Below are 22,278 nucleotides of genomic sequence, written 5' to 3' on the forward strand. Positions count from 1 at the left end.
ATTTTTTTTTTACTTCTGTAGTACGGTTTATAAGTGGTAGCGGTACTCGGATAGCCGCAAAAAAAAGCGCGTCGTTCTTTTTGTCTGAAACCATCCCGCCGCGTTTCACAACTTTCCCGTCTGCTTAACTCGACGTCGGCAGCCGCGTTATTCGCGAAGTTTTCGCAACAGCATCGTTAGTAGCAAATGGAATCAGCTCTGTGGTTTTGCAACGACGAGACCAAGGAGAAAAAGAAAGAAAGAAAGAAAGAAAGAAAGAAAGAAAGAAAGAAAGAAAGAAAGAAAGAAAGAAAGAAAGAAAGAAAGAAAGATAATAAACAGAAAACGAAATAAAGAGGGAAATGGTATTGCGCGCGAGATAAAAAAAAAAAGAAGAGAAATTGGGAAAGCGCACACTCGTTTCGCATAGAACTATCTGGTTCAAGACCACACGCGCGTTGTTATATGAAAAGAAGAGGGTGTAATTCTTTCGTGTGTGTTGCAATCCTCGGTTTTGTTTGCTATTCCCGCGTTCGACGATCGCCGTTTCGAACTCGCTTCTTGGCTTCCGAACGCTTGTAACATCGCGTATACGCTCCGCGAGCACATTATGTAAAAAAAAACCTTGCACAACACAGTGCGCTGGTGCATTGCCCGCGTGACGTAAACAGAAAGAACGGTATATACGCTTCGTTAAACTGCGCAAAGCGAGTTAGCATACGAGCCGGTCGCGAGTTCGCGTTTTCTTTTTTTTTTTTTCTGCGCCGTAACGGAGCTATGAGAGAATGAACCGAAAACAACAATTCGCGATCTGCCATGACAAACGAGAAAAAGAAATAGGAAAGAAAGGCAATTGTCGCTGAGAGAGAGAGTAGGTTCCAGAATCTGCGTCCGGAGGCCCCGCAATTGTGCACAGCATACGATCGGCTTCGCAGTTGAAAAAATAAGAAAGAAAGAAAAACAGCCATTCTACCGAAATTCGATGCCAGTGCACCTAGATCTCGATTATGTGGAATCGAGACGGCGACGGAGGTTAATTCCCTCTTGGCCGCAGGCTTTTCACTTTCACATCTATTTTTCTTGCTGTTGTTGTCGTTGAAATGAAAAAAAAAAACACAGATTTAGTGAACCTGTAATGATAACGGTTCCTACCTGTCACATAACAGTATAGGAAGAAGCATGTAATTATGATAATAAAGTCGTAAGTTCGGAAAAACCAAGAGCGAAGTGAGATAATGCGGTTAATGGAGGTGTGCATCCAGTCCTGACACCCCGTAGAAAGACCACAGGTTTGAATGATTTATTTAATATGGCTTAGAAGCGTCGACAACAAGGACGGTGAGTCGCTGAATTCTTCACAAAGTTTTATGAATGATGGATAACAGCTGACTTTAACCTTTTATTCGGAAGATTGTAAAAATGAGGAGCGGGGAGCATAAGAAGTGAGATGTGCCTTTTTCAAATATTTTGAGATAACGAGCGTAAAAAAATTAAAGAAAAAAGAATTTGCTAGCCTACCCAGACACTTTCGCATAGGTTTGACGGAAAAACCAGTCGCCATGCAAGGAGGACATATATATGTGCTTGTCTCTTAAAGGGACTGACAACCAATTTTTAAAGAAACCTAGGTTTTTTTTTTTTTTAATGGTGCAACGCAAATCTTACCCTCGGTAGTGTTTACACCTGCAGCGATTGCTTCAAAAAGCACGTGGATGTTTTGCAAGCAGCATTTTTTCTATCTGAGCAGCCTCAAAAAAGGAGTCCCCCCTCCTCCAACAACGCTGAAAAGTGAGAGCGATGCAGATAGCCCGCCTAGTAAATCGCCAAAGCCGCCCGACGCTCTCCTCTGGCAAGAGTGAGTGCAACCGTGGTTAAACACCTACATTTCGACCTTTTCAACCAATTTTTTTTTTTTAACATAGGAAGCCGGTACATTAAGTTTGCGTTGTTGTATGGAGCTTTCTTATATTTGTGCCACGTATCTCCCCGCGCACACGCCTACGTCATCGCTGGCTGGCGTGCGTCGCCGTTTATCCGTCGATAGACGAGCCAAGCCAACTCGTCGAAAGCGAATTAGGCAGCACCACTTTTCGACTCGCTACCAAACGAAGGCCTTTCGGCGCATTGTAAGTTAGAAAAAATTTACAACAAAAAGAAAGGTGCACTGCATTTCAATGCTAACAGAGAGACCGAGAACTGCGTACACTAAACAAAGGTCACGTGATGGGCCACTTGTGCATCTTGATGTTTTCACCACGCGGGGCGCCGAAGGCCATATTTCGCGACCTTTAATGAAGAACGAAAATTATATATCCACGCTTGATGAGAAAAATGCGGCTCGTTTTAGCCAATGCGATAAGCAAGCTTTCCATTACGGGGTTATCTCGACTGATGTCCTGAGCGATTGTCCGCCGCTTTAAGTGGTAGAGGAGGAAGGAGGAAATGTGTTTTGTGGACACCTCGCCAAAGTGTAAGCCAGCTGTTGCTGGGAGACGTGGAATGGCTTCTCTACCTGCAAGCAAGTAAGAAACACGCAAACGAGGCAATTAACGATGCCGTGTTTTAGTTAACGACGCAGGGCTAGACGCCATGTTGTCGCGGGATCGCAATGAAAACAGCGTACTTATAAGCGTTAGAGGGGCACTAAAACGAAGCAGGTAATTAAACTAGAGCGGTAAAGCCCTGCTTCAGAACTCCATTTTCGTTCATTTCACAGAAAGCATGTTGATCAGAGGAAAAGAAAATCGTGCTGTCTCTGCACGACCACGTCATTACAATGTCAACGATTTCCGAGTATATCTTCGCATTCGTGCCATGGTAGCTCACTAAGGCTATTACGAACTTGTCAAGTTCAGTTTTTTTTTGCTATTTTAGAGTTCTATGCAGTCCATCTTCACGGACAGAATTGTAGGCGCTGTAAAAATTAACGATGTCGCAGCGAGGTGGTATGGCAACTTCGAGGCGCCATAGCCACCTGTACTGCATTTTTTAAGACTTTTCTGGCACACCGTGAACCTCGTCCACAGAGTGGCCTCGTCTCAAAGTAAGCACGGCTTTTGTGGTATTTTAGAAGAGTAAGTTCCAACACAGCACAAATTATTTTGTTTTGTTCTGTGCTCTCTCTCTCTCTCTCTCTCTCTCTCTCTCTCTCTCTCTCTCTCTCTCTCTCGGGTCGCCTTAGTCAAGTAAATTAGTTCAAATAACGCACAGCTGCATGTATATATGTCTACGTATACAATGTGGTGCGCTCTTCAAGGGAAAACTTCAAGGAAAATCAGTACGCACCTAATTGGTATTCTGACTCCGCGCGCAGCTCACATTTCATAGGAAAGCGTGGATAGAAAAAGCTTTCCCCGGGTTGTCTCCACCTAACATTCCAACTCAATACTGCCGAAAAATGGTTCTTCACTGAATCCAAGAAAAGAATTACGTTTGCAGGAAGGCTAAACCACGGCCCGCTCCGAATGCAACACCACCATTATCAGAGCCAAAGTTTAGAACATACTGGCGGCACTTTGCTGTGAGTGAAACACAGTTGGCGTTACAGTAAAGGGTGCCCCCGTTTTCTTTGGGACAAGGCGAAATATAGTCTCTTTACAGCGAACGCCCGCAAGAGTTGCTGACGTAAAATAACTTCCTCATTCGGTATAACGAACTGGGAATTCGGTATAACGAACTTGGAATATCCCCTGACAGTTGAGGAGCCGCCTCGCTCCTACCTAGCGGCGTCTCGTCTGCGCTGGTGGTAACAAACCCTCATATAACACTCATAACGAAAGCTCGCCTGAGTTTGTTATAGGGGAGTTTCGGTTTATAGAAACATTCGATATATGGAAGTATTCTCAGAACATAGCCTGTTCCTTATAACCGGGTTCGATTGATTTCTTTTTTCCGCGATTCAACAATCTTTATATGATTTCCAACTAGCTCGCTGCTTTCCATTCTGTTACCTACGCATGCTCTTTGATAGCTGCGTCTAGCGGGTGTCTCCTCGAAGTGCAGTTGAACAATAATGTGGAATGGTGCATGCGTTCGTTCACTGCTTGCTTCGTAAGCAAAACTCCGACAGTTTCCTGTCGGTCTGCGGGAGAGGCAGTTTGTTTCCGGTAGAACTCGGCTGCTTCGAGCTGCACATACAAGCTTCGCGATTGCAAGTTTCTACTTGGAAAACAAAAAAAAAAGAAAAAGAGGGAGGAAGTGTGAGTTGCGCTAATTGCTTTCCTTGCCTAATTGGCCACGGCAGACATGTGCTGTCCTACCCAGCTGACGCTTCACGTCTTATCCAAGTTAGCTGTATTCTTTTTTTTTTTCAGAAATACGAACTGTATTGCGTAAACAGATCTCTTCTTTACTCTATCCTTTCCGCTGTCTTCTATCACTGTCGTTTTACTCCCCTAACCCCCCCCCCCCTCCCTGCTCAGTGCTGACCTCCGATCAGGTGTAAGCAGAAAAAGTGTGGCATCCACAGTAATCTCCTTTCCTTCATTTATTTTATTTCATTAAACCACCGATTGCAACTACTACTACTACAACGCCCCAATGTTGCTATGGGGCGTTAAAGCCTATAAACCTATCGATGAATCGATGACCGATGATTCTCAATGCACGCGGATAGTCGAACGCTTTTAGAAAGCTATTCGCTTCATAAAAGGGGCCCTGAACCAAATATTTCATCGAAGTGGAGAAATCTATTTGAAGTTAACTTACGCTATTTCGTAAATAATTTGCCCCCAAGAAGTACTTAATTGCGTTCAGCAGAAGGGCGCTTATTGGCAATCGAACACGCCCCTATCGCGGTGCCTCCGCTACTTCTTCAATGCCTTGCACCGCGAACGCTACGCCGGAGCGGGGAGCGCCCACAACGATCCACCTATACTGAACGCCACCCGCCGTGGTTTCTCAGTGGCTATGGTGTTGGGCTGCTGAGCACGAGGTCGCGGGATCGAATCCCGGCCACGGCGGCCGCATTTCGATGGGGGCGAAATGCGAAAACACCCGTGTACTTAGATTTAGGTGCATGTTAAAGAGCCCCACGTGGTCGAAATTTCCGGAGTCCTCCACTACGGCGTGCCTCATAGTCAGAAAGTGGTTGTGGCACGTAAAGCCCCATAATTTAGTTTTTTTTAATACTGAACGCCACCGCGGCGCACATATCAAATTTTTTTTTTCGATGTTCACGAAGACGTTACTACTTAGACGTAGTGGTTCTGCGGAAACCCGCAATGTGGAGAGAAGTAATAAATAAAGGGAAAATCAGGCACCCACCCGCTCGTAGCAATTGCAACAAGGGAAACCCGTACGGGTTCCTCGAAAGAAAAGCCCCATAGTTGAAGAAAAATTCGTCCTGGTCCGGGACTCGAACACGGGACCACCGCCTTTCCGGAGCAGCCGCTCTCTACCGTCTAAGCTAACCAGGCGGCTAGCAGATGGCAGGGCGAAGTCGAATTTGTCGACAACACGAAGCAAAGGCAAGAGTTTGACGTAGTAGCTCTGCGGAAACCCGCAAGGTGGAGAGAAGTAATGAATAAAGGGAAAAATCAGTCTGATTTTCCCTTTATTCATTACGTCACTACTTCCGATTGTGGCATCTACGACGCGCTAAGCGTGAGCCAAACGCGGCTGTCCACAGCAAGCCGCAGTGCGCTTAGCCATGTGGATTCGTCGTGGCATACCGCGGCGGCCACAGTGTCTACGCCACGTCGCAGAGCGCAGCATACGTGCAAATGTAGTGGCATGCGCAGCGCTTGCTTTGTGCACGACAAGGCTTGAGTGCGTGCTCGCGCGAATGTGCTCCAGCGTGACCTTGCTACGTGGTGCGGACCGACTTTGTCCTTCAGCAGCTTGATCCACGGATAGTAGCCGCATCCATATTGGGCATTTTGATGCACTATCAATAGCTCTATACTAAGCGATGTCTGCCAAGGCATGCGCATGGTCTGACCTTAAGTTTCGCTTGGTTCGAGGCTAGTTGAGTGTTCAATAAAAATTGGAGGACGCTTAAGCTTCGCCTTCAAGAGTGGAACGCGACAGCGTTCCTGTCGACCCGCCAAGCGGTGTAAGACGCTACGGCACAGCGACTACGCGCCCCGCATCGGACGCGGTGAGCGTCGAGCAACGCAGCGTTCGGCGCGGCAACGAAATGTGTGCCTGAGCAAGCGACGCACGACTGAGCCTTAGAAACAGCTCGTTTCTAAGGCAACACCGCATTCACTAGAGACGCTTTTGTACCGCTTCGAAGCATCGAACTCGTGGCTCAGTGGTAGAGTCTCCGCCTCACACTCCGGAGACCCTGGTTCGATTCCCACCCAGCCCATCTTGTAAGTTGTTTTTTATTCATGAAGTGCCTGCTGGGATTTATCGCTCACGGCCAACGCCGCCGACGCCGACGACACCGGCTTTTCTGCGACACGAGCTGGTCGAAATTAGGGACCCGACAGCTACGCGCCCGATACGTGGCCAATATTAACGCTATAGCGTTAAGGAGCCCTTGTCGCAGAAAATCCAACGCCGGTGTCCCGCGCAAGCGTCGGGCGGCGTTGCGGTAAAACGATTTTCGAACCATGTATACCCAGGTCTCCGATGTGACGCAAGGAATTGCCTGATCTAATTGAATTTCAGAAACTAAAATACGTAGGAAAATCGCAAACTGCGACTTGCACACAACCTAGAGACATGATAGCTCTCGGATTGTAATTTGACTATACGAGAAAACATAACTCTGTTATGCAAAAATTCAAAGAAACCCTTTCACACACACAAACCGGCCGCAGCGTCGGCCATATCGCGCGCGCCGGCGCAACGGGTGTCTCGGGAGCCACGGAGCGGCGCGCCCGGTTCCTTGCAGCACCTCCAGATGGCGCTCGCCTCCACCGCATCGCGGGCCACGGAAGAGGCCGCGTTTCTACCACAAAGCGCGCCTTCGTGCATAGCGTTCGCGGCTAGCGTTAACCGGTAAACGTTAGGGTTACATACGCTCCAGTTGCCGGAAGCGTGACAAGCAGTCAGACATCTTTGAACACTACGTCGTTCCAGGCGAAGCTTAAGCGTCCACGAATTTTTTTTTTTAATTCCTACACGGGCGGCCGCGGCCGAGCTCATGATGGCCGGCGGCTACCGGAAGTATACGTAATCGTAATCGAAATTCGAAAAACACACTTTCGTTTAACTTTAACCATGTTTATTAATCTTCGTCAATAAATACGCACAGTAAAAGTAGGAAGCAGCGCAGTGATACGACATCCTTCTTGACTGACGTCAGCTATTGGCTGACAGCAGCCGCGTACAGGAATCTGCTATACTACGAAAGAAAGCGTTCGGAAAAATAAAAGACCAAGAGGCAGGTTTCCGTTGAAAAAAGAGCGTTTGAGAGAAAGATGACTTCGCGCTCCGCATGCCAGCTCCACGGCCCACGGATGGCTGCGAAACTTGGCTGAGATGTCGAAAGCAGCGTATGCTGTGAGCAGACTATGTTGTTTTTTTCCACCAAGCCCGAGGGGTGGTTCAGTACACCCAGTAAAAGAATGACGAACTAGCTTAAAGGCGTGTATTTGTAGCAACGGAGACATTTACGTAGTACTTCTCTTGTCTGATTACCTATTTCCGCAGCGAACAGAACCGTCAACCAGCACACCCGGGCGACATCATAGAGTGCTGTACATGTAAGCTGATTCGCCTCGCGTGCGGTGACTGCGGCGGCGCCGGCGCCACTGCGGTAGAGGACAGCAAGAAGCTTTTAAAAAAAAAAACGTTCTGCAGGAGTGGAGATAACGTCCTGAAAGTGAAGCTAGACCGCCGCCATCTCACAGAGGGCGCGAAGAGACGCCAGGGAATAGTGGGGAATAGGAAGCGCCTTTTTCAATTCCTTCGTGTTTAAAATGGCTGTATTTTTTTTATCTATTTCGTTGCAGATCCGACTGAATGTCTGTCTTTGCGTCACTAGGTTTACAAGGAAACCTGAAGGATACCGGCGTTACAGTCGGCTCTTGTTTTTTCCAACTACCCTAACGTGTACATTCGCAAAAAAAAGCGCCCTACTTAGGCGCGGACTCCAGTCTGCGCTGCACTCCCTCAGGGGCGAGAGAGAGAGAGAACTTGTTTGAAAGAAGGCAGAGAGGTCGACCTAAGTTAACGCACTCTAGCCTGCGGGATGGGGAGCGGGCTCTCTCCACAGCGGGAGGGGGAACGGGCAGACATAAAGGTGTGATGAGGCTTCATGATGACATAGAAAGAGGGACGCGCAACGGTGAATGTAAGTTCAACATCCTGATGATAAACATTCAGAAAGCTAATTCACCCTCAGGGGTGAACTCAGGGCAAACGCTGCCGTTCGCCTCTGCTGGGAAAAAGTTACGAGAGCTGCCACTCAAGCAGTTTTTTTTTTTTTTAACGTCCTTGGGCTACTGCCATTCCCCGCTCCCGCAGAGGAGTGGAGGAGGGCAGAGGGAGAAGAGAAGAGCAGCCTTTCCCGCGAGCTCAACCCAAGGAGGTTCTAAAAAAAAAAGATACATTCTGGAGTGAGGCCCTCGCAGATTCTTACCAGCATAGGTGAAGCTGGTGCTTGCCCCGACTTCACCCTTGAAAGCTTGCTCAACTAGGTGGAGAACACCCGCAGTGCAACTGCTCTTGATCTGTTAATATAAATTTTTGACTAATTGTAAAATTATAGCTGCTCGTTTCGGGCTAAAATATTTGGCTTTTGTCCAAGTAGTGACGTCATCACCTCCCGCGCAAGTCGCCAAGGCTTTCAAGCTTCATCCTCGGCGTCTCGGCGACAGACACATCGAGAAACATCTGTACGGCAAGAACGGGATTTGCCAAGGCCGTTGGAATGGAGGAGAAAAACGCTTCCTGTTATCTGCCCCTTTGCAACGTTAATCGATTCCCCTAGTATGGTGACGGCGGCTGTTTCTCTACTCCAGGATCTTCTTTGTTTTTAACCTCATTGGATGGATACACCACAGCCTGTAAACACACGCAGACAACCGAGATTTCTCGCCTTACACCACGTGGGTCTCAAATAGCTCTCTTTAACTGGCGAATACGGCGACCAACGTGGCGAGAGAACGCGCGAGAGAACGCGAGAGAACGCGGGAGAGAACGCGCACTTTGTATCGACGGTGAAAGCACGAGCACCACCGACCGCGAAAACGCGCGATAGAGGCAAAGGAAATAAAAAGGTTGAAAGAAAAAAAAGTAAACGAAAACTTCGGCGAGCAACCAGTACCGAGGTGTATCGCGAAGCCGCTCGACCGCACCGAACGTAGTCTGGAGCGCGGTGAATAATACATTGACCACCGGAACGAGCGAAGCAGCGGAACGTGTAAACGCGGCGGCGACCTGTTGTCGGCACTGCAGACGCCTCGGCAGGTTTTCCGGACCGCAGCATCGAACGGTATAAAGGAACCGTTCGAGAGAAACCGACTGCCTGTATAATTGATGCGTAGCCTATTTTTATTTATTTCGTGCCGAAGCTTCTTTCTCATCGCGCTCTAACGCTAGCTCATTAAATTCTCGATAATTCTGTTGCTTCAGAAGCTCGCGGATTTCTTCTGGACTTATTCGATAGCTAAACGAGCATGCAAGGATCCTCCCGAAAGTGGTCATCAACTCGCAAACTAGAGGAGAAGTCGTACAAGGGACCATCGTGAAAGCTGGCGAGATGTCATCACGCTCGCATAACAAGGCTTTATTTCTATTTTATTTTTATTTTTTTCGCTTTTATACCAGAACACTGCATTGCTCTCCGACGGCCTGATACTGAATGGCGCTTCTGAAGTTATATAACGACATGAGAACCGTATCAGAAGGGAATACGGGAATGTCTTCTTCTGTTGTGTCGTACGCTGTTCGCGATCATTTAGATAAGGCCATTCGCGACAGCGCTGTATTCTATTCCCCAAGCGTGTCTTGTAGCTAATTAAGTAGGCGTGGAGATGGCACCACGTCACCGTACAAGGGCTGGTTGAGATAACGAAGTGGTTTGTACAACATTAATGATGCAACCGCGCGCTTTGCACCATAGAGTGGTACTCGCGACTTGAATGCACTCAATGCAGACCCGATCCGTGGGCGCCAAATCCAACGCGAACTTTTTAGTAGAGTTCCTGCGGCAAACGCCGATAAGGTGTTCCCTACAGCAGCAAGACAATGGTGGTGGCTGCGCATACATTGTTGCAGTCTTCCCGTAGAGCGTCAAAAAGTAAACGACCTCAGACACGTTAAGGCCGAGCGGACGCTCATCAAGTTTGCGAAGGCGCAATGCCTTTTATCTGGTTCTTTCTCCTGAACCGGATGAAGTTGGGTGCGGAGGGATTTCTCTCCTCGCTGGCTAGTAGTAAGCGTTCGACTTTACCGCTTTGGAAGCGTGAGTACGAGAAAATAAGTGATTTTGTTTGACATTGAAGAGAGATCGAGCCGACAAAAGGCACCAGCTCGAGACTTTCTTTGTAACGACGTGCCGATTTGAAAGAATCTGGAATGTCGTTGTCCATGACGCAACTTGTTCTACAAAAGCTGTGGGCAAGTGTATAACATTATATGCGGTAGAACTCGGATATTACGAATCCGGATAAAGCGAATTTTCTGTATATTGAACAAAGGAAACTTACTGACTGACACCCATGTAAAATAACACCCTCACAACGAAATGGACATCAGATAATCGAAATAGGGTTCTCCGGTGCCGAAACCTACGAAGCCGCTTGCGAGATTGCCCGGAGGCATGTAGGAAGGGCACCAACGCGAGATCCTACCGCATCGCTTACGCATGTGATGCCACGTTTCCTGCAAATGCTGCTGCGGGAGCCAGACTGCTAGGACACGTTAACAATTGTTTCAAAGATTCCTTCCTTGATTATTCTGACCACTGGAGATAGCAAATGTTTATATAACAAACGCATCACAAAACTTCGTTACGGGCAAGTTTGCATATATCAGCCTGTTCATTATAACAGGGTACGACTGTATTATTATTATTATTATTATTATTATTATTATTATTATTATTATTATTATTATTATTATTATTATTATTATTGCGCTTAACAAATGCCGGCATTTGGGGTTTCTCTGGTTAAGAGTCCGCAGAGAATAGCTTTCGACATAAATTCAGTTATCGATTTGTGGCCGAAACTTAAATTGTGCGATTACTGTGATTCTCGTTTGATTAATCAATCTTACTTTTTGTTTCGTACACCGCAAACGTCATCCGTGCATGTTCTGTTACGAGTTCTTCCTGCCGATGAATTTTCCACGAGACCTCATTCTGTAAAACTTCCGTGGGGTATTAATTGTGAGTCAAACGCGCAATAAATCTGGAATCTGAAAGGTTTCTTTTTTCTGGGAAGACCACCGCACGTTATGCCCATCTGCGTGCCTTAATGTTGATTGCCAGGCACGCTTAGCAGTACCCCCACAAGACACGCGGAAGTAGTCTATCATACGCCCAGTGTTACCGTAGTTACAGCTGGCGCCACTCAATTTAAGGGAGTCGCAAACGAGTTAGGGAACGGCGTAATACGCGCCATTAGCGACTCGTAAAATGCACCGAGTGGCTCGGAAGGGGGGTGGGTGGGGGGGGGGAGGCGGAATGTGTTTTGGCAGTGGTTTTGCTTTTGCTCTGGTCCCACTGTGCAATAAACGGACGCTTCGGAACCATGCTGTGGGCGGGATGCCGAGAGACTCAGCATCCAGAGCCAGCTGGTGGAGCGAACGAGCTTTCGTATGTGCGTTCCAAGCACATTTAAAACACATGCTTTTTTATTAGTTCAAATACATATCTTCTTAATCGCCCATTGCAAATAGCGCTTGTCCAAGTGGATTGCTGGAAGGAAATTACCTGTCTGAGTAATCGGAATGTTCTACTAGCTAATTGAAGAGGTGAGCTAATAAAAGCTGTTTAATTATTTTCTTTTTGGCGCATGCAGCAATTGCAAAATGAAGTTGAGAAGTAGTGAAGTCGTATCCGTTCAAATGACAACTAACGCTAGCACCGCTTTTGAAGATACGGCACGAAAATGTGTTGAAAAATGCCGTTACCTTGCAGATAAGATCAACGAGAGTTGATATAGATAGATCTTTTGGGAAACTGGCAACTTGAACGTGCGTGAATTTCGGTAAATTACCTTAAAGTGTAGATGTGTATTTTGGAAGTGGTTTACGATTTCGGAAAAACAGGCACGACAGCACTACTCATCGGCTTCAATTTCGCAATTCCTTCACGTACTCCTAAGTGAATAAGGAAACAAATTGAGGACTGGCTTTGATGCGACGAATCTCCGTTCCTTCATTACGCACTGAATTCCTTAAATAATGTGAATTTTGATTGTGGGAAGGTCATTTACATAGGCGCTTCGTACACTTAAATTTCAATCAAAATAATGCTTAGGAGTAAAGTTACTTCCTTTATTTTTGTTGCTGTTTGTATGGCCTTTCATAGTGCGCTGACTATTTTCTAGGCATTTGCTTTGTTCTTCTCAGACATTCTAAGCACGAAATTTTCGACTTCGTCGAATGCGAATATTCGAGAAACATAATCCTCGAATATAGAATCGAATTTCTCGCCCTTTCTAAACAAAATGAAATGAGCTTAGCGTGGAGCTCGTTTGTCAAAAAATAAGTAGGACTTAGTTACATGACTCGATGCATGCACGTAACGCTATTCAAAACTAGACGCACCCTCAATTAAAGAGCTTGTAAATGATGAACTGCTTTCATTCATTCTGTGCACGATGACGGCAGTTAATGAAGCAAGAGGAATGCACATGACCATATGCACCTGGAGTGTTGTGTTCACTGAAGGCGATGAGTGACACAACGGCACCACACACAGTTTTTTAAACGACACGTATATATGATTACATTGTATAAACGGCAAACTGCCTTGCTTACGTTGAGAGAAAGAATTCGCATATAGGCTATCTAAAAGCGAGGAATTCTTAGGGAATCGCATAAAGTTATTGAAAAGGAGATACCTGCCCCGTGCGTTCGTCGAGGAAGTAGTGGCATCTGTGAGCAACAAGCTCTGCTCTCCTGCAGCAGAATAATTCGGAACACCCTTCACTTGCATCGGTATCTCTCATCTGAGACGCCAGTGGCTTGCTATTCGACAACGAATATTCGACACGAATATTCGACACGAATATTCGTTCATGTCGAATATTCGAAAGTGTCGAATATTCGAAACGAATATTCGACACATTCGAATGGTGAATTCTCGAATCGAACGGGAACAAAACAGTCTTTGCTATTCGATTCGTATTGGAAATTTCGACTGTTCGAACACCTTTGGTTTTATTGCGACGGCAGTGATACGGGCACTCCAGGCACGTTTCTGCCGTCGGCGTCGCCGTCACCGTGAGGTACCGTATAAAGTCCGATGGCGATAAGACCGTCGCCGCGCGCCGTACGCTGAATGTGCGAGTGAGGTGGGAGGGTGAGCCGGCGATCGCGGCGCCCTCCCGGGCCGCTGTGTCTTGAAAGCCATCTGCGACGGGGACAGAGTCCGCCGCGCGCCGTGTTTCTGCGGCTTAGTTGGCGTTGACGCGAGACGCAGCACGAAGGTGGTTCGCTCGCTGCAGCTGCCGCGCTTCTTCGCTGCAGCGTTTTGACAGCGAGTGGGCGCGGTCATCGAGTTAGCTGTGCTCATGTTTTCGTGTGCGCGCGTGACACCCCGCTTGTTGATTTAGTTAGCGTGCCTATGTTTACAAGTTTGTACGGCCGATAAAACTACTATCCTTACTTCGTATAAATGTCCACTAATATGCTACCGCTATCGATTCTTCGCCTCTCGGGCGAAACTGTGACGTTTTTTTTTACACACATCTCCTAGGGTGGCACTGTCAAAAGTAGGTACGGAGCTAATAATGAAAACAGCAACGATTTGATTGATTGATTGATTGATTGATTGATTGATTGATTGATTGATTGATTGATTGATTGATTGATTGATTGATTGATTGATAATTTGAGAACAAAGTACGTGACACGGACGGGCGTAGCTAATACGCAGATGGCGCGGAAAGCGTTACTAGAATATGGGTATATCGAAGTACGAGCTCGAGAGATATCTTAGCCGGCGTTGAGGAAACACACACCCAAGACAGAAAGAGATAGATCCAGATGATAAAGTGGACTCCACAAAGCATAGCACACAAGACAAAAAGTATATGCTGGTGGCAGAAGACCCAGAGTGTCTCAGAATGATCGAGAATCGCTGTGGGAGCGCCAGGGCCCGTATATAAAAGCCCCAACATCTGTTTCCTTGTCCTTTTATTTCGGACCGCGCTGTCATCCCTGCAACTTATCACCCCGCAAAGGAACGCAGACAATGCAGTGCGACATGTCGTGTTGCCAGAAAAGGCTTAGCAGACATCAAAGAGAGGGAGAGAGAGATAATGAATGGCGGCAGCCGAGTGCAAGAGACTTCTGCGCCGTTGATATACGGAGATGAACAGATACCGACATGGCGGTATACGACACGTCCGCCAGGAAGACGTGCACATAGCGTTGTTCCATATAGCGACGTACACTGGGGCCAAACTCAGGAAAGATGGAAGTGGTATTCTAGCCCTGATGATTCAAGCCACGCGCCTTCGCTGTGCTAGAGCCTCCTGCCGCTGTCTTAAAGAAACGAAAAAGAGAAACGTTCAAGCTTGAACGTTCACTTAAAGGATAAAGCACAGAACCTAACGTGAAGCATAATGCAAATATCATGACCCTGCTTGTAGAACAAATAAATAAATTATTTATGTAAAGAAATTTACCAATTCCATCAGTTATGAATACGGGACAAGAATGTTCAAATATCCCTATTATATCCATATTCATATTGAACGATAAGTGATCTCAGTGTACTTGCTATCAGTTACTCTCCGCACAGTACTTATAAATTTTCGGCTATTGTTTGTTTTATTGTGTCATCATGCTGTATATTTTTGGTATATTTTTTTTGCCTGCAGTATATTATGCTTCCTCTTTACTAGAATGCATATGTTGACGCTTGTACTTGGCAGTACTTTTGAATTTACTTGCCTGTGGCCCACCTCCAGGAGGGGGGAGAGGGTCAATCAAGCTGTTTATACAGCCTTCTTTCTCTTTCCTCGTCCATGGATGATGGGAATAAAGTTATGCTCTGTTCTTCCTAACTGTAGTAGTGATCGACCACAACTAAACCATGGTTACACAGCTGCGAGCATAATAACCTGCAGTGAACAAGAAACAAAGTTTTTGGAAGAACGCTCGCATTTAGCTCTGCAATCACTTTATGATTCAGTTCGTTACAAACAATGACGATTTATCCGCTTGGACTTTGATAAGTTTAGCTGCGTATTTCACGTGTGCCCACAGAAGCAGACGAAGTTGAGCGACAATTGTGCCGCCTGCATAGCGATGCCGAGCACGTCTGTCCAGCTGCTCCGGAGCAGACGACAGGACGCCCATTCACTGCCCAGTGAATGGCGCCGAAGTAAACCGCTTTCAAGCATTCGCCATTGAAGTAAAATATAGTAAAACAAACTCAAATTGCAAGAAACGGCAAAATATACTTGCGAGTGCTTATCTTCCCTTTCCTTTCTCCGATACTTGGCTTCGTTTGCTGCCTTTTTTTACGTTAATAGTCCTCGCTATCTCGGCAGATCGAGGCCCAGTGAGCAATGGCGCCCGGCAGAGTAAACATAAGCCGGGCCTGGATGGTGTAAGCGTAGCCGCACATGCGAATGCAATTTCGTCCTGAGTTCCTCTGAAAACAGGCAGTCTAAATTCCATTCACGAATGCAGTCTTCCAGTGCAGAGACGTGTACGCTTTCTTCCCACGATCCACCGCATCACTCGGTTTTTCTTCCGCAATCACGTAGCCACATTGAGTTAAGCCAAGGCGCAGCCTTATTCGGACGGCAGATAAAAAGAGGGTTAGGCCCAGGACGCAAGAACAGCAACGCGACCGGGACTCCACAATGACGCTCCACTCGCCACGTCCTTTTTTGTCGTGCAGCCAATCTCTCCGCCATTTATATTCTCCGGGCTCAATTTGATGTCGCGCGAGATTAAACTTCCTACTGCAATACGGTCGCACTGAGCGGACCGTTTATCGCACGCGCCCTGACCCAACTAGATTTGGGTTTTCTATACACAGAGAGAATGAAAGAGGAAGGAGTGAACAGAAACAATACGTTTAATCAATGCTGGCCTTCTGTGGCGAGAAGGCACTTTTCTTGTATGCTGTGACAGTGCAGCAACAGTGCTTTAAATGACGAAGGAATTAGTAGTCGTTCGCTACGAAGTTATCAACGAACGAACGAACGAACAAACAAACAAACAAACGAACGAACGAACGAACGAACGAACGAACGAACGAACGAACGAACGAACGAACGAACGAACGAACGAACAAACGAACAAACGAACGAACGAACGAACGAACGAACGAACGAACGAACGAACGAACGAACGAACCTACGTACGTACGTTGTTATTTTATTCGGTCAGAAAAAGAAGTGCCAAGAATGTCATACCGTTATAATGCCATTTGTTTCTGTGTTCGCTTTCCAAATAAGAAACACGTTATTGGTCCCAATGCTCTCGAGACCATGCTGGGAAACATCTTGCGACGCTCAAGATCGAAAGAGCGAAGGCTCACAGGCCATCAGGTATGCATGTACTCAAGTTATTGAATTGCACGAATGTGCCGAAATGCGTGCAGTGGGGGGGAGCACAAGAAGCAGATGCCCCATCCTCCGGAAGTCGTGCGCACAAGGCGAGTGACCGCGGCTGGACGTGTGCAGCGAAATGTGCCCGGCGAGCCACGCAGGTTACATTATTAAAAAGCCATGTTCACAAATAACAAATTCCGAGGGCTTGACCGCACAACACGTGCTATCACTCATGCATAGTTGAGACGACAGGGAAGCCATTTCCGAACAACGCGCTACACAAGCACAGCTAGACTCGTACATGTGTCGGGAAAACTCCCTGCAATGCACATAAGGATATGTTCGCCGTGGCACAAGTTTCACAGCGAACACGTTCGATCGCGATCGTGTCTAATCACGACCGAACTTATCGATCACCATTGGCTACCTTGCGCAAATAAATCGATAGCGATCGAGAAATTCGATCCCAGTCGCACATGATCATGATCCAAAGCGTCCCGTGTCACACGCGGTTCAATACTTGAGTCAAATAAATAAATTATTAAATAAATAAATTAATTAAAAAAAACACAAGACAATCGGGAAAAAGCCTGGGAGGGGGGGGGGGGGCGCTGAGCACAACAGCAGCAGCTTCTCGAAGAGGCAAAACTTTAGGCACTAATTGCTAAGCTTCCTGATAAAGCGCAAAACAAATAAGCAAAACTAAACTAACGAGCTCCAGACAGACGAAACAAATTTTATAACACTTTTCGCTTGATCTGCCTGCCTGCCTCAGCTGCGCGGTTAGACGAGCACTGCTGTTCAAACTTAACAAGTCCGCCTTTTATTATTACAACCGCGCTTCAGTTGCGTTTTCTCAGAGGCACGAAATGCACACACGTATTTAAATCGGTTAGCGGGGCGCAGACGACAACTACAGCTAGGTAGAAATGTCTTGCTCGACAACACTCACATTTGGCGGCACCCACCTCCAGCAGGGCAGCGAGCTGCGATGTTCATCCGGTAGTAGCAGCTTTTCATAAGAAGCACCCAAATATACAGTACCGCCAGGGAACACACAATGTTCACCCCTGTAGCTGAAACATTCGCCGATCCGCCAGCACCGACTGTCATCGCCCCGGACAGTGGGGCCCATGTTTTCCCGCCAAAACCAAGGAAATCTAGCATAGCAGCCGCACACCAACGCGCTAACCCGCCGACTAACGTAAATTTGCAGTTTTCCCGCGCGCCAGCGTACCCCGTGGCACGATTTGACCAATCAGACAACCCCTTGCGCACGGCACCCAGGAGCAGAGCGGGCCCTGGGGCCAACGACCCTGAGACCTTGAACATGACCTCCTGCATTTTCTCCAAGGCCTTCCCGGCGGCGACAAATCTGGTGTTGCTTAGAGGGCGCCGCATTCACACCAAAAAATAACGTTTTATGAAGTACGGTTAGAGTCACGTCAACTTTCTTCACTAACATTCAATGTGGGATCCATAGTGTTTCTCACCACTCTATGGTGGGACCCAATCAGCGGCAGTAGCGTGCGGTGACAGTTGTTCATGCTATACCAACAATAGTATATCTGTTGTTTAGTACTGTGGCGAAATCGCGGTAGGCCACTGCTTCTTTATTCTACGCAATGGCTCCCCATGCATTGCAGGAAGAGGATGTAGAAACTCAAAGAAATGGATGAAGCATTGTCTTGGGCACCTTGGGGCAGTAGCGGTGATTTCTTTAGACGCTACCGTTTACTGTGGCTTGACGCGTAGCGCGGTTGATTGGTTGAAATGCGAACGTTTCAGACGACAGGGTTGTTTGCTACGTTGTACGATGCTGTTTGTTTGACGTCGAAATGGTGTCCCTTACTACCCGTCTGTGTGGAAGAAGACGACTGCGCGTGAAATACCTTAAATACGCTGATTTCAGTAATCGAAAGAATGCGGTCTGCCTTCATATCGCGTGATCACTGAGGAACTGTTAGCAATGCACGTATTGTGGCACGTGAAGTCCGCGTGACATGTAAACGCTTTCGAAAGAGCACTGTGATCGTTCGCCGGAAATCTCGGTCTGCCGTGACCGTGAGATTCCTCTTCAAGAAACAAAAAATCGAACAATTCTGAACAAATTTCTGGAACATGAACAACTTTCGATGGTTATAACCGCCGAAAGCTTGTTCATTTGACGAACTGCATTTGGACGCTGGGCCAATAACGACGGCGGCAAGTTCAAGTTTAAATAGGGCGATGATTGTGATTACAACCCGTCTGCGCCATTCGCGCGTCTGTCTTAGGGGAGGAAGACGGTTTAGCCGGCGCCATAATTATTTTCTACTTCCGGCCGGTGTTTCGAAGTTTGCTCGCCCTTGCCTTTGCGAGTTTACGAACATACGAACACCTGTAGAAGCCACGCACATGGTGTCTCTCAGCACCCGCAGCCAATGGCGTTAAGGAGCGAGAGCATGGAGCCATAGCGATGCCTGACGCGTTGTTTGGCTTGTCGTATGCACGCGCGTATGTGTTTGTGTGCGTGCGCGCGCGTGTTTTAATGTGTGTGTGTGTGTTTCTTGACCCTTTGTGACGCTGAGCAACAGTTGAAGGCACAGGCATCAATTACAGTCTACTACGCGTAGCTTTGATTTCAGTAAATGGATTCCTTGCTTGCGTATTTTATCCACTGGAGATATCAAGTTCGTGTGTAGCGAATGCATCGTAAAAGTTCCTTTAGACTGGTTATGGCGGGTTTTGGTATATCAAATTACCTCGAGCTATATTACGCCTGGTTCGATTGCACAGCTATTCCTAGCAGGAAGTTGTTTAAATTACGTTTAAATTAGCTATAGCGGTAATTGTCCGCAGCCGAGCTTGTGATAACGTCAGGTAAGACATGTCGAGGATAAACCACATTGGACGTCAATCTCCACCCCTTCGGCAAAACTGTCGCTACGGTCGCCGGAAACAAACCAGCAAAAAGAGGAAGTATAGTCACAGGACTCAAAAGTCAGCGAAGCAAGAAAATCACCAGTAACAATATCTTCAGCTTCTGGTCTCTTCGTCCCCGTTTCTCCGTCCTGCCTTTCGGAGCGCAATCTTCGTCTTGAAGGGGCTTTCGCGAGCCGTCTTGAGGGGTAGGCAGTGTTTTGTTTTAGAGCGAGTACCTTTTTTTTTTTTTGGCCGCTTCGTGTTTGGTCGGAGGTCTGTGATGGTCAGTGGCAGGACACAAGAAAAACGTTCGCTCGTTCGTTCGTTCGCTCGTTCGCTCGTTCGTTCGCTCGTTCGTTCGCTCGTTCGTTCGTTCTTTCGTTCGCTCGTTCGTTCACTCGTTTCGTTCGTTCGCGCGTTCGTTCGTTCGTTCTTTCGTTCGTTCGTTCGTTCGTTCGTTCGTTCGTTCGTTCGCTCGTTCGTTCGTTCGTTCGTTCGTTGGCTCGCTCGTTCGTTCGTTCGTTCGTACATTCGTTCGTTCGTTCGTTCGTTCGTTCGTTGGCTCGCTCGTTCGTTCGTTCGTACATTCGTTCGTTCGTTCGTTCGTTCGTTCGCTCGCTCGTTCGCTCGTTCGTTCGTTCGCTCGCTCGTTCGCTCGTTTCGTTCGTTCGCTCGTTCGTTCGCTCGTTCGTTGGCTCGCTCGTTCGTTCGTTCGTTCGTTCGTACATTCGTTCGTTCGTTCGTTCGTTCGTTCGTTCGTTCGCTCGTTCGTTCGTTCGTTCGTTGGCTCGCTCGTTCGTTCGTTCGTTCGTACATTCGTTCGTTCGTTCGCTCGTTCGTTCGCTCGTTCGTTGGCTCGCTCGTTCGTTCGTTCGTTCGTTCGTTCGTTCGTTCGTACATTCGTTCGTTCGTTCGCTCGTTCGTTCGTTCGTTCGCTCGTTCGTTCGTTCGTTCGTTGGCTCGCTCGTTCGTTCGTTCGTTCGTTCGTTCGTTCGTTCGTTCGTTCGTACATTCGTTCGTTCGTTCGTTCGCTCGCTCGTTCGCTCGTTCGTTCGTTCGCTCGCTCGTTCGCTCGTTTCGTTCGTTCGCTCGTTCGTTCGCTCGTTCGTTCGTTCGCTCGTTCGTTCGTTCGCTCGTTCGTTCGTTCGTTCGTTGGCTCGCTCGTTCGTTCGTTCGTTCGTTCGTTGGCTCGCTCGTTCGTTCGTTCGTTCGTTCGTTCGTACATTCGTTCGTTCGTTCGTTCGCTCGCTCGTTCGTTCGCTCGCTCGTTTCGCTCGTTCGTTCCTTCGCTCGTTCGTTCGTTCTTTCGTTCGCTCGTTCGTTCGCTCGTTCGTTCGTTGGCTCGCTCGTTCGTTCGTTCGTTCGTTCGTTCGTTCGTTCGTTCGTTCGTTCGTTCGTTCGTTGGCTCGCTCGTTCGTTCGTTCGTTCGTTCGTTCGTTCGTTCGTACATTCGTTCGTTCGTTCGTTCGTTCGTTGGCTCGCTCGCTCGTTCGTTCGTTCGTTCGTCCGTTCGTTCGTTCGTACATTCGTTCGCTCGTTCGTTCGTTCGCTCGTTCGTTCGTTCGTTCGTTCGTTCGTTGGCTCGCTCGTTCGTTCGTTCGTTCGTTCGTTCGTTCGTTCGTTCGTTCGTTCGTTCGTTCGTTCGTTCGTTCGTTCGTACATTCGTTCGTTCGTTCGTTCGTTCGTTCGTACATTCGTTCGTTCGTTCGCTCGTTCGCTCGTTCGCTCGTTCGTTCGTTCGTTCGTTGGCTCGCTCGTTCGTTCGTTCGTTCGTACATTCGTTCGTTCGTTCGTTCGTTGGCTCGCTCGCTCGTTCGTTCGTTCGTTCGTTCGTCCGTTCGTTCGTTCGTACATTCGTTCGCTCGTTCGTTCGTTCGCTCGTTCGTTCGTTCGTTCGTTCGTACATTCGTTCGTTCGTTCGTTCGTTCGTTCGTTCGTTCGTTCGTTCGTTCGCTCGTTTCGTTCGTTCGCTCGTTCGTTCGTTCGTTCGTTCGCTCGTTCGTTCGCTCGTTCGTTCGTTCGTTCGTTCGCTCGTTCGTTCGCTCGTTCGTTCGCTCGTTCGTTCGTTCGTTCGTTGGCTCGCTCGTTCGTTCGTTCGTTCGTACATTCGTTCGTTCGTTCGTTCGTTCGTTGGCTCGCTCGTTCGTTCGTTCGTTCGTCCGTTCGTTCGTTCGTACATTCGTTCGCTCGTTCGTTCGTTCGCTCGTTCGTTCGTTCGTTCGTTGGCTCGCTCGTTCGTTCGTTCGTTCGTTTGTTCGTTCGTTCGTTCGTTCGTTCGTTCGTTCGTTCGTTCGTCCGTTCGTTCGTTCGTACATTCGTTCGTTCGTTCGTTCGCTCGTTCGTTCGTTCGTTCGTTGGCTCGCTCGTTCGTTCGTTCGTTCGTTCGTTCGTTCGTTCGTTCGTTCGTTCGTTCGTTCGTTCGTTCGTTCGTTCGTTCGTTCGTTCGTACATTCGTTCGTTCGTTCGTTCGTTCGTTCGTTCGTTCGTTCGTTCGTTCGTTCGTTCGTTCGTTGGCTCGTTCGTTCGTTCGTTCGTTCGTTCGTTCGTTCGTTCGTTCGTTCGTTCGTTCGTTCGTTCGTTCGTTCGTTCTATTCGCTTACACTGGCAATCATCGTCGATGGTTTCTGCAACATTTTCTTCGTTCGTAGAGCACGTCTTTGAACACGCACCCGTCATTGCTTCGAGCTTTATCGTCTCAGTTGTTACCCTTCGAAACAGAAAACTAATACTCTCTTTTCTATCTCTCTGG

At 47.7% G+C, this 22,278-nt stretch overlaps 1 protein-coding gene across 2 annotated transcripts in view; it reads right to left on the reverse strand.

The window, feature by feature from the left end:
* LOC135917978 (tyrosine-protein phosphatase Lar-like) overlaps positions 1–17,811 on the reverse strand; it is a 691,474-nt gene extending 673,663 nt beyond the window's left edge. For both annotated transcript variants that reach the window (XM_065451631.1, XM_065451629.1), the window contains exon 1: positions 17,578–17,811. The gene's annotated coding sequence lies outside the window, so the exon portion shown is untranslated. The remainder of the gene's footprint in view (positions 1–17,577) is intronic.
* Positions 17,812–22,278: the final 4,467 nt, after the last annotated feature.

Source organism: Dermacentor albipictus, chromosome 9 (genome assembly GCF_038994185.2).
Source record: "Dermacentor albipictus isolate Rhodes 1998 colony chromosome 9, USDA_Dalb.pri_finalv2, whole genome shotgun sequence".
In the NCBI taxonomy this organism is placed as follows: domain Eukaryota; kingdom Metazoa; phylum Arthropoda; class Arachnida; order Ixodida; family Ixodidae; genus Dermacentor; species Dermacentor albipictus.